The sequence below is a fragment of the Balaenoptera physalus genome (assembly GCF_965194825.1).
Source record: "Balaenoptera physalus genome assembly, contig: HAP1_SCAFFOLD_2595, whole genome shotgun sequence".
In the NCBI taxonomy this organism is placed as follows: Eukaryota; Metazoa; Chordata; class Mammalia; order Artiodactyla; family Balaenopteridae; genus Balaenoptera; species Balaenoptera physalus.
This window is the reverse complement of record NW_028124214.1, coordinates 22,904-33,515: the sequence shown is the minus strand read 5'-3', so window position 1 is coordinate 33,515 and position 10,612 is coordinate 22,904. Positions and strand designations below refer to the sequence as shown.

General features: G+C 41.0%; 1 long non-coding RNA gene across 2 annotated transcripts in view; it reads left to right on the top strand.

Annotated features, from left to right (window-relative positions):
* Positions 1–3,722: 3,722 nt before the first annotated feature.
* The window catches only part of LOC309654301, a 28,658-nt gene continuing 21,768 nt past the window's right edge, over positions 3,723–10,612 (top strand). The window contains exon 1 of one of the 2 annotated variants that reach the window (XR_014260118.1): positions 3,723–5,750. This is a non-coding gene — a long non-coding RNA (uncharacterized lncRNA). The remainder of the gene's footprint in view (positions 5,751–10,612) is intronic. The other variant, XR_014260119.1, reaches the window with a different exon arrangement.

Sequence of the window (10,612 nt, the reverse complement as noted above, 5' to 3'; positions counted from 1 at the left end):
AAAAGGAAGAGACACCAGACTTCTCTCTCTACCATGGAGGACACAGAAGGCAGCCATCTGAGAGCCAGGAAGAAAGCTCTCAGCAGAAACCAAATCAGGTAGCACCTTGATCTTGTACTTCCCAATCTCCGGAACTGTGAGAAAATAAATTTCTGTTGTTTAAGCCACCCAGTCTATGGTATTTTGTCATGGCAGCCCAAGCCAACTAAGACAGTATCATAGAGTACTTCTTTATACTTACCTTTTAGGACAAGCATCTGGGTTCCTTTGGAAAGGAAGCCCAACATTCATACTGTACACTGGAATTTAGAAAGAGCTAGAGGGACAAATTGTAGAAGTTTCCTAAGAAAATAGAGGTAAGGAAGAGATTCTTAGTCATTTCTGTGCCCTAACATAGGAAATCTTCACCTCCTAGAGTAATCTGATGTTAGGTTGATGATTTTCATATAACCTCATCTTGTCTCCATCAAAGTCAGAGGAGAAAACATCACCCTACTATTACCAAAAACTCTCTACTTGCAATAAGGTAGGTTGTCAACCATACTTGGTATGACTTAAAAAAGTCATACCAGGATATTGCTGACAAAGTAACAGGGGCTTTCTAGATCTTTTGCTAATCATTGTCTCATGAATTTTTTCTTTTTACTTGCTCCAGAATTTTAGAGGATAGTTGACTAGGTCTTCTCCAGAAGATAAGGCGGCATAATTTCATTATCATTGCATCATTTTCCAAAGACCCTGGCAGCTAGAATTCACCTTAAAATAATGATCTTCAAAGTGGGGTACCTCTATCTCTTGAGGTACACCAGGGCCACTTCATACAGCTGTGCAGCATAGGCCCTGGGGTGAAAGATACCTTTCACAGCTGTACGAGGGCATGGATAGGACTATTTTCCTTTCTGACCACTTCGCTTATGTTCACCATATTCTTACTTTACAAAAACAAAAGACTGCTCTCTTATCCATCCCAAATCTTACTACAGTGTGTCTCTCAAGGGCTGTGTTGCCCAATACAATAGTCACTAGTCACATGTGGATATTGAGCACCTGAAGTGTAGCTGGTATGAATTAAGATTTGCTGCTTGTATAAAATACTACAAGGAATAGTACCAAAAAAAAAAAAATGTAAAACTACCTCATTTTTAACTTTTTATATTGACTGAATGTTGAAATGATTATATTTTGGAAATATTGCATTACATATAACATTAATTTCACCTGCTTCTTTTTGCTTTTCAAACAAATTTTAAATTACATATATGGCTCACATTGTATTTCTAATGGATGGCACTTCTGCTTCCAGAGAAGTCTCCAAAATAAGGCATCAAAAATTTGCATTCAGGCTTTGTGTCTTTCCTTTTCTTCTCTTTAAGAGTGGGTATTTTGGTATTCAGTGGAGCAGTTTGGCCAATATGTTCATTCAGATATAATGTAGAGTGTGGTTATAAGAGTGATGATAATTTTACTCAAAGAAAGCATTGCTCCTGAGGGAGAGTGTTGAGAGAACCAAGCAGAGTATAGGTAAGAAACATTGGTAGCATCTTAGGTCATCCAGGTGACATGCAAGGCTCTCTGCCTTACTTAGCACTCTTCCTTAGAATTAGTGTTTATAAGTGAGATGATTGTCCTATAGTAGTCCCAGATTGACTGTAAAGACTGGATAATCAATCCTTTTGTAATTCAGGGGGTTTCTAATTCTTTGCTTTCAACAAATTTGATGGAGAACCTAAAGTTGATGATTTAAAATAACATTTAATGAGAGATTACTGTGAGATACTTTTGGCATGCAATTCAGAAGTTGAAATAATTGAATGACTTTACTATAATAAAACTATTTTCATCTATTTATGAGAACAGTGTCTCTGAGTGCTTATATCTGTAAAACCCCAAAATAGGAATTGAATCTAGATTAAATTGTATCTCTTTCTAACAATAAATAACATTCATCAATAGATTTTGAGAGATGTATCCAATAAAATTTTACTAATTATGTGTAATTATTATCAAAATTTATCATATATGGTTTCAAATTTTAACTACTGATAATTATGATAATAAAACTTTCAGGTAATTTTAATTTTTAATTTTAATTTTAAAAGACTTTCAAACATAAAAATACACTGCATTACATAAAATTCTGGGAATGGAGAATGGAGTGAAAATAATATTTCATTGAGAAAAAGGAATGATGTGAAAGGCAGTCTTTTTTATGAATGATAGTGAATTTCTAATAAATATGTTATTTTGATGGTACTGGAAACATAAGAGTCATGTGATGATTTTATTTTAAAATGTCAACATTTATAGTATAATGGAAATGACATTCTTTAAAACTACATTTCTAATGGAAAATTTTAGATGTCAACTTTCAAAAGTGGAAACAGTTTCACAGTTTTTCAAAACTCTTCTAGGGACAAAGTGAGCAAAAAGATTCAGATGACTGCCTCAGATGGCAGCTAGTCAAAACCATCTCATCTGATAGATGTAGCAGCTGAGGACCACAGGTTCTGTTCCTGAACCAGAACCCAAAGCCACATTTAGTCACTGGCTCCGCAACTCCATCCCATCTCCTACGCAAAGAGGGCACACGGGGTTCTGAGAGAAAGTCCATGTTTATTAATGACAAGGTACCTCTAAGTAAGAGGTCATCTCTTAAATGTATTTGAGTTTAGAGCTGTCTGACATCTGTGGTAGCCTGTCACCACCAGTCTCATCAGGATTCTTTCTAAGGCAATCATTTAGAAATATGAGGTGTCCATACATCTATCTCAGCAAGTTGGGTTGTGATTTATCTAACAACTGACTTCCCTAACAAAGCTGGAAGCAGCTTAGGGGGAGTAGATATTCATTGTTTTAGTTGGCTTGGGCTGGGCTGCCGTAACAAAATACCATACACTGGGTGGTTTAAACAACAGAAATTAATTTTCTCCCAGTTCTGGAGCTGAAAGTGAGATAGGGTGCCAGCATGGTCAGGTTCTGTTGAGAGTTCTGTTCCTGGCTTGCAGACAGCTGCCTTCTTGCTGCATGTGCCTGCCGAGAGAAAGCAAGATCTGGATCTGGTCTCTCTTCCTATCCTTAAGGACGTAATCCTATTGGATCAGGACCCTACCCTTATAACCTCATTTAACTTTACTTCCACAAAGCCCCTACCTCCAAATATGTCATATTAGGGGCTAGGGCTTCAACATACGAATTTTAGTTGGACACAAACATTCAGTTCCCAACAGTCATAAATCTTTATATACCTTGTTCCTAACCCAACGGATGGTACTAGTGAGCATTAATAAATTTCTGCTGAATAAATTCATATTAATTCCTTATATCAGTGTCATAGTGGCAATGTAGTACAGCAAAGAGAAAACTAGCTCTATGACCTTGGGCAAGTCATATAACATCTCTGAGCCTCAGCTTCTTCAGATGTAAAGTCTAGATAGCAACTCTTATCTTATAAATATGTTATGAGGCTTAGAAGGGAGGTGTGTCAAGGGTATGGAATCGTATGTGTGAAATAATAGCTCTATATAATACTTCTGCTTAACATTTTATAGTTTGTGAAGCACTGCTGTATACCTCATTCTACTGAATGAAGACCTGAATGCCTCAGACACTTCTAGCACCAAGCTTCATGATCTTTAAGGTCTTGGATGAACTGGTATAGTGAAAAGAAAATAAGGTAACCTTGGACTTCACTAGGTCATAATTTCTGTGTTATGCAATGAAGTAATTCACTGCATTGGTCTAACTCTCGGGGTGATCAAGAGGGCAGGTTAATAAATCTTCCCGGCAGGGAGAGGAAAATATTAGGTGTTTTAATGTCTATTCTTTTGCAAAATTAATCAGTTACTTGCTATTTCCTTAAATAAATTATTTTTCAGAATACTTATAGCCAAAGTTTTGTAAGTCCAATCACGGACACTAGATGGCACCATAAGAACCTCACCTGCACCAATTCCTGACAGTCCAACAGCTCTTTCTCACAATTTACAGCCTGAAGATTTTTAACATAGAGTCTGGGGTGAAGAAAACTTAGAGAAAAGTTCTTTCATTTCTATGTAGAGACTATAAGTTTTCTCTCTAAGAGGTTGATCTCCTACTGTGAATAGTACGCAGAGGATCAGGACTCTCATGGGAAACTACAGACAGCGTGGATCAAGTCAGGAGACGTGGTCTGCGTCCCAGTGCCGATGCTTCGCAGCTGGTTTTCGCGGAGAAGGTCTATTTCCTGCCCCGTATGCATCTCATGGGATTGCTGGGAGGACCATGCAGAGTCATGGATGAGAACTGCCACGTGCTACAGTTAAAAACCAGGGTTCTTTCTACCTCTGCAGCCCCTCTTCCCGGGAGGCTCGTGCCTTGCACCAGCTCCGGGCCTCTGCTACCCGGGCCCCTGCCTGCTCTGTTTTCAACCACAAGCTCACTCCTCAAGCATCTGTAAAGGACTCTGACATCAGATCTGTTTTTCAACTTTCACTCAAGCAGCTGGAACTCACGCTTCTTCGTGTCCTCCACACCAGTGGTGTTCAGCTTCTCTTCAGTAGTCCTGTGGCTACTCGTCATCACCTGGAAGTGAACCCCGTAAAACCGTCAGCTTCACCTCCCATTGTTCCACAAGTCATCCCTCCTTTCCCCTCCCCACCTGCTCATCCCTTTCACTGCGATTCCAGCTCCTCCGCGTCTTCCTTCTCTCCCTGTTCATCAGCCCCCGCTTCTCTGCGCATAGAGCCCCTCTTTCTCTTCTCGCCTAGGCTCTTTAGTCTCCCACCAGCACCTACGCCTCCCTCACCCCAGTCCTCCGAGGCCTCCAGCCCTCAGGCCGCCACGGGACCAGTGCAGCCCTTGGTTTGAGGCAGGGCAGAGCGCCAAGTGGAAGAGCACAGGCGTAGAATTGTTTTATTGCTCTGACAGTAAACAGCTGCGTAAGTAACTCTGCCCACATTACTGACCCCTCTGAGCATCGGCGGTGGGTATTTTCGGGGGATGAAGACATCTACCCACAGGAGAATTAAGGGAGTTAGTAGGTAAGAAGAGATGTCCTAAAACATATTTTTATGCCTTTATCTTTTGCCTCTTCCACATATGTGACCTCCCCCTGCGATCCAGAGGTCCTTCTCTGGAGGGCAAGTGGATGAATAGGTAGGCTAGGATTATTAGAGTAAAACACAAATGAGAGGCAGGGTGTAGTTTACTTCTAAAACAGGTAACTGAGATATAAAACTAAAGGCCTGAAGAAAGTAGGGCCTAGAGATTATGCCAAAGTATACTTTGGAAACAAAACAGGGGAGAACCAGGTATACCTGCCTTCCGTTCCCCACCACAAGCAGAAAGGATCATGGGGACCACGGAGGAGGGGCCTCAAAGGAAACGGGCAGGGAGGGCGGAGGAGCTGGGTTGTCCCTGTATGGTCAGCCCCCCACGATGGCGGCTCCCTTGCTCGCTGTGCGTCCCCTGCCTGACCAGTCCCTGCCTCACCGACCCCTACTCACCTGACTGACCTTCCCTCCTCAGTACATGGCTGCATGCTCGCCCCGGCCCAGCTGGGAACGCTCATTAGATCAGAACGTCCGCACCTTGCTGGCTCATCAAAGGGGCGGTGAGGGGCAGGCTCCCATGCTGGTTTCCCTGGTAACCGATGAGCCACGCTGACGTCAATTCCCCCTGTAACTGGTAACCTCCCTCTCCCCGTGGTAGTGAAGACGGCCGCTGTCTGCCCCACAGGGTGGGGAGTCACGCCCGGACCTCGCTTCCCACAGGTAAGATCCTCCTATCCATGAACACCATTGATGTCTCCGTCACTGATTCTGGGGTCCTTCTACGGTCTTCAAGCTGGGCAAACACTGGGCTTACAAGCCTGCGGGGTGCAGCCCAACAGTCCCTTTTCAAGAGTCCTACACTCACCTAATCAGGAAACCTAGGTGGGTCCCTTAACCCCCAGAAGCAGGGATGTGGAAAGAAAATCCACAGCATATATATAGTCATTTAGCCCTCGAAACAACTCCACAAAACCACTGTTACCCACGTAAAACAACACCACAAGACTATTATTGGCCCCATTTTACTGAATAGGAAAGTGACAGGATTTTGACTCAGGCCAGCTGACTTCAAAGGCCGTGCCCTTAACCATCACCCTACACAGCCTTTCAGTAAACATCAGTTCCCTACACCCACCCCAACCCCACCTCTACTCAATGCCAGGGTTAGGAAGCTGAGTTAGGAAAGGTAGGCTGCCGTGTGTTTCATGCTGTTACGGTTTAAGGTCTAAACTCAGCTGGGCCTTCGGTTCTGCTTCATCTCCTGTTGTTTGTGCTTCGTCGGCTCCCTTCACCAGGCCCTGCAATGGGCCTAAACCCTCCACCTTCCCTGCCCCGCTCACCTCCAGCAGTAAACTCACCTGTGATTCATAGACAAAATCAGTGCCGTTAGGGGTGGACTCTTGCAGCTTCCCTCCTTCCCTCAACTAACTTATCTTCAAGGGAAGCCTCTCCTCCTATCCAACCAGTTTTCGAAGGAGAGGTTCCTCTCTCTCTCCTCTTTCAGACCGCTCCCTCCTTTGCTCTTGCACCCCCTCCAGGAGTTCTCTCAGGTGTCTCTTTTTCCAGTATGTTCAGCCTTCCCCCTCTCTGCTGGGTCCTTTCAGCATATAAACAAGGTAAGGTCTTTCCTCTCCTTCATGTCATTTCCATCCATAATTGTCCTAGATGTCAGAAATTTCCAAGCACCAGTCCCTGAACTCTTCCTAAGTAGTGATGAAATCTCACTAATTCATGATAAAAAGTTGAGCAAATAAGGATAATATAGGGAGTTTCTCATTAAACTAAAGTAATTCAATTTAAATGATTTTTTGTTCTGAAATTATGACTTTTTTTAAAATGTTCTGTTATTCTTTGTATAGGAGGCCCTCTGCATCTGTGGGTTCCATGTCCTCGGATACAGAAGGCCGACTGTACCACACCATTTAATACAAGGGACTTGAGCACCCGTAGAGCTTGATATCCTTTGGGGGTCCTGGAACAGATCCCCCAAGGATCCCCAGGGATGACTGTATGCCCCCTATCAGAAGTGTGAAGACTTCACTTGAGCAACGAACAACCCTCTTTGCTGTAAGACGTTGAGATTTGGGGCTTCTTTTTTACTGTGCATAACCTAGCCAAGAAGTCCTCAAACTCTTTGGTCTCTGAACATCTCTACACTCTTTACACTCTTAAAAACTATTAAGGACCTGTATTGACTGTGTTTCTTTACTTTCTGTCTTCTCAATGCTCTGGCAGCTGGGACCTTGCTAGTGCAGGAGAGACTGCTCCTTTGAGGACTAGCTAATTCCTAGAGATGACAAACTCCCCCCTTGTGAATATACCTTTCATGTGCAAGCTAACCAATCCAAAACCATACCCCTCCGCCCCCATTACCACCCCCTTTACCCAGCTCTCACAGGGCTCTTATACTTTGGGCCAATACAGCGATATGTTGTTTTACTGCACTTCACAGATACTGCATTTTTTACAGATTGAAGACTTGTGAAAAACCTGCATTGAGCAAGTCTATTGGTGCCATTTTTCCAGCAGCATTAGTTTTTAATTAAGATATGTACATTGTTTTCTTAGACATAATGCTATTGTACACTTAATAGACTACAGCATAGTGTAAACATAATGTTTATATGTACTGGAAACCAAAAAATTCGTGTGACTTGCCTTATTGCCCCATTTGCTTTATTGCAATAGTCTGGAACCAAACCAGCAGTATCTCCGAGGTATGCCTGTGCTCACCTGTCCTGGTCACCTCAGGGCCAGATCCAGGAAACCCTAGGACAGCCCCTACACCTAAGAGCCTGCTGAAATTATTCAAACTAGCCAACCCTAAACCTGCTTACCCTGCCTTGCCTGTTCCTTTCTGCGAAAACCACAATAAGGCTCTCACCCATGCTTTCCCCTCACTCCTTCAACCTTCTGACTGACTAGTGCTTCCCGGGTGGCCCTGTGCGGCCCTGTGTGACATGGCAGGCCTCCTACTCTTGGGAACAGACTTCCCTTTAGTGACAGTCATCTCCTGGTCTATTGACCTAACCATACCTAAGTAATAATAAAGCCAACATTTTAAAACAGGACCTCAGTGGGCTTTTGTTTATGTGGGTTCTATATATTGATATTTACTGTTTTAGATATTAAAACTGAGAAATTTTAAAAATATGTAAATGAATCCATTATACATTAGCATAGTAATATCTTAATGAAAAATATATTTTCTAGAACAAAAAAATAGCTGTGAGAAGAGTAGCACTGTTTCAGTTTTTACAAATCTCTTTAATGTCTGGCTAAGCAGAATAAAGCTGGATTTTGGGGTCTGCTTCTGCATTCAAAGAGCTGCAGTATCACATTCTGGAAAACTCCACAATACACTCATAAGAGATTGAGAATGAAAAAGGCAAATAACATTTTAGCATTTAATCATTGATTTTGAAACTGACCTCATAGACCCACGGAAAATGTCCCCAGACCACACTTCGAGAATGCTAACCTACACAATATTGACTAATACAAACAAGTTTTTTAGAATTTAATTTTTTTCCAGTTGTATTGAGATATAAATGACATAGAGTACTGTATAAGTTTAGGTGTCCAGCATAGTGATTTGACTTACATACATCATGAAATGATTATCATGGTAAGTTTAATGAGTATCCATCATCTCATATAAACACAAAATTAAAGAAATAGGGAAAAAAACATTTTTTTCCTTATGATGAGAACTCTTAGGATTACTCTCTTAACAACTTTGATATGTATAGTACAGCAGTGTTAATTATCTTTATCACGTTGTACATTACATCTCTAGTACTTATTTATCTTAGGACTGGAAGTTTTGTAACTTTTGACTGCCTTCACCCAATACCCCACCCACACCCGTGCCTCTAGTAACCACAAATCTGATCTCTTTTTCCATGAGTCTGTTTGTTTGCTTTTGAAGTATAATTGACCTACAACACTATGTTAATTCCTGATATATAACATAGTGAATCAATATTTCTATACATTTCAAATTGATCACCACGATAAGTCTAGTTACCATCTGTCACCATACAAAGATATTACATAATTGTTTACTATTTTCCCCACACTGTACATTTCATACCCATGACTCATTTATTTTGTAACTAGAAATGTGTACCTCAGTCCCCCTCACCTATGTCTTATCTCCCCCTCAACTCCTCCCCTTGGCAACGACTTGTTCTCTGTATCTATGACTCTGTTATGTTTGTTCATTTGTTTTGTTTTTTAGATTCCACATGTAAGTGATATCATAATTTGTCTTTCTCTGACTTATTTCACTTAGCATAATACCCTCTAGACCATCCATGTTATCACAAATGGCAAGGTTTCATTCTTTTTATGGCTGAGTAATATTCCACTGTGTGTGTGTGTGTGTGTGTGTGTGTGTGTGTGTGTGTGTGTGTGTGTGTATGTGTGTATCCATTCATCTGTTGATGGGCACTTAGGTTGCTTCCATATCTTAGCTATTGTAAATGATGCTGCTATGAACATAGGGTTGCATATATCTTTTCTAATTACTGTTTTTATTTGCTTTGGATAAATATCCAGAAGTGGAATTACTGGATCATATGGTAGTTCTATTTTTAATTTTTTGAGCAATTTCCATAATGTTTTCCATAGTGGCTACACCAATTTACATTCCTACCAACAGTGCACAAGGGTTCTTTTTTCCAATCCTTGCCAATACTTGTTACTTGTTGTCTTTCTGATAATAGTCATTCTGACAGATATAAAGGGGATATTTCATTGTGATTTTGGTTTGCATTTCCCTGATGATTAGTGATGTTGAGCATCTTTTCATGTGTCTGTTGGCCATCTGCATATTTTCTTTGGAAAAATGTCTATTCAGATCCTCTGTCCATTTTTTAATTGGGTTGTTTTTTTGATGTTGAGTTGTATGAATTCTTTGTATATTTTGGATATCAACCCCTTATCAGCTACAGTAAGTCCCCTGCTTACAAACAAGTTCCTTTCTGAGAGTGCATTCATAAGCCCAATTTGTTCGTAAGTCCAGCAAAATTAGCCTAGGTACCCAACTAACACAATCGGCTATATAGTACTGTACTATAATAGGTTTATAGTACCTTTCACACAAATAATACATAAAAAACAAACAAAAAAAATAAAGAAAACATTTTTAATCTTACAGTATGTTTCCTTGAAAAGTACAGTAGTACAGTACAACAGCTGGCATCGAGGGAACAGGCAAGAAGAGTTACTGACTGGAAGAGGGGGAGGAGGTGGGAGAGGGTAGAGCTGAAGGATCGTCAGCAGTAGAAGACTGAGGGCAAGCTGCAGTTTCACTCATGCCTGATGTTGATGGAACGCACATTCACACCTTTGAAAGTTCAAAACTTGAAGGCTTGTATGTAGGGGACTTACTGTATGTCATTTGCAAGTATCTTCTCCCATTTAGTAGGCGGCCTTTTCATTTAGTTGATAGTTTCCTTATGTGAAAAGTTTTTAATTTGATGTAGTCCCATTTGTTTATTTTTGCTTTTGTTTCCCTTGCCTGTGGAGACATATTCAAAAACAATATTACTAAGACCAATGTCAAAGAGTATACT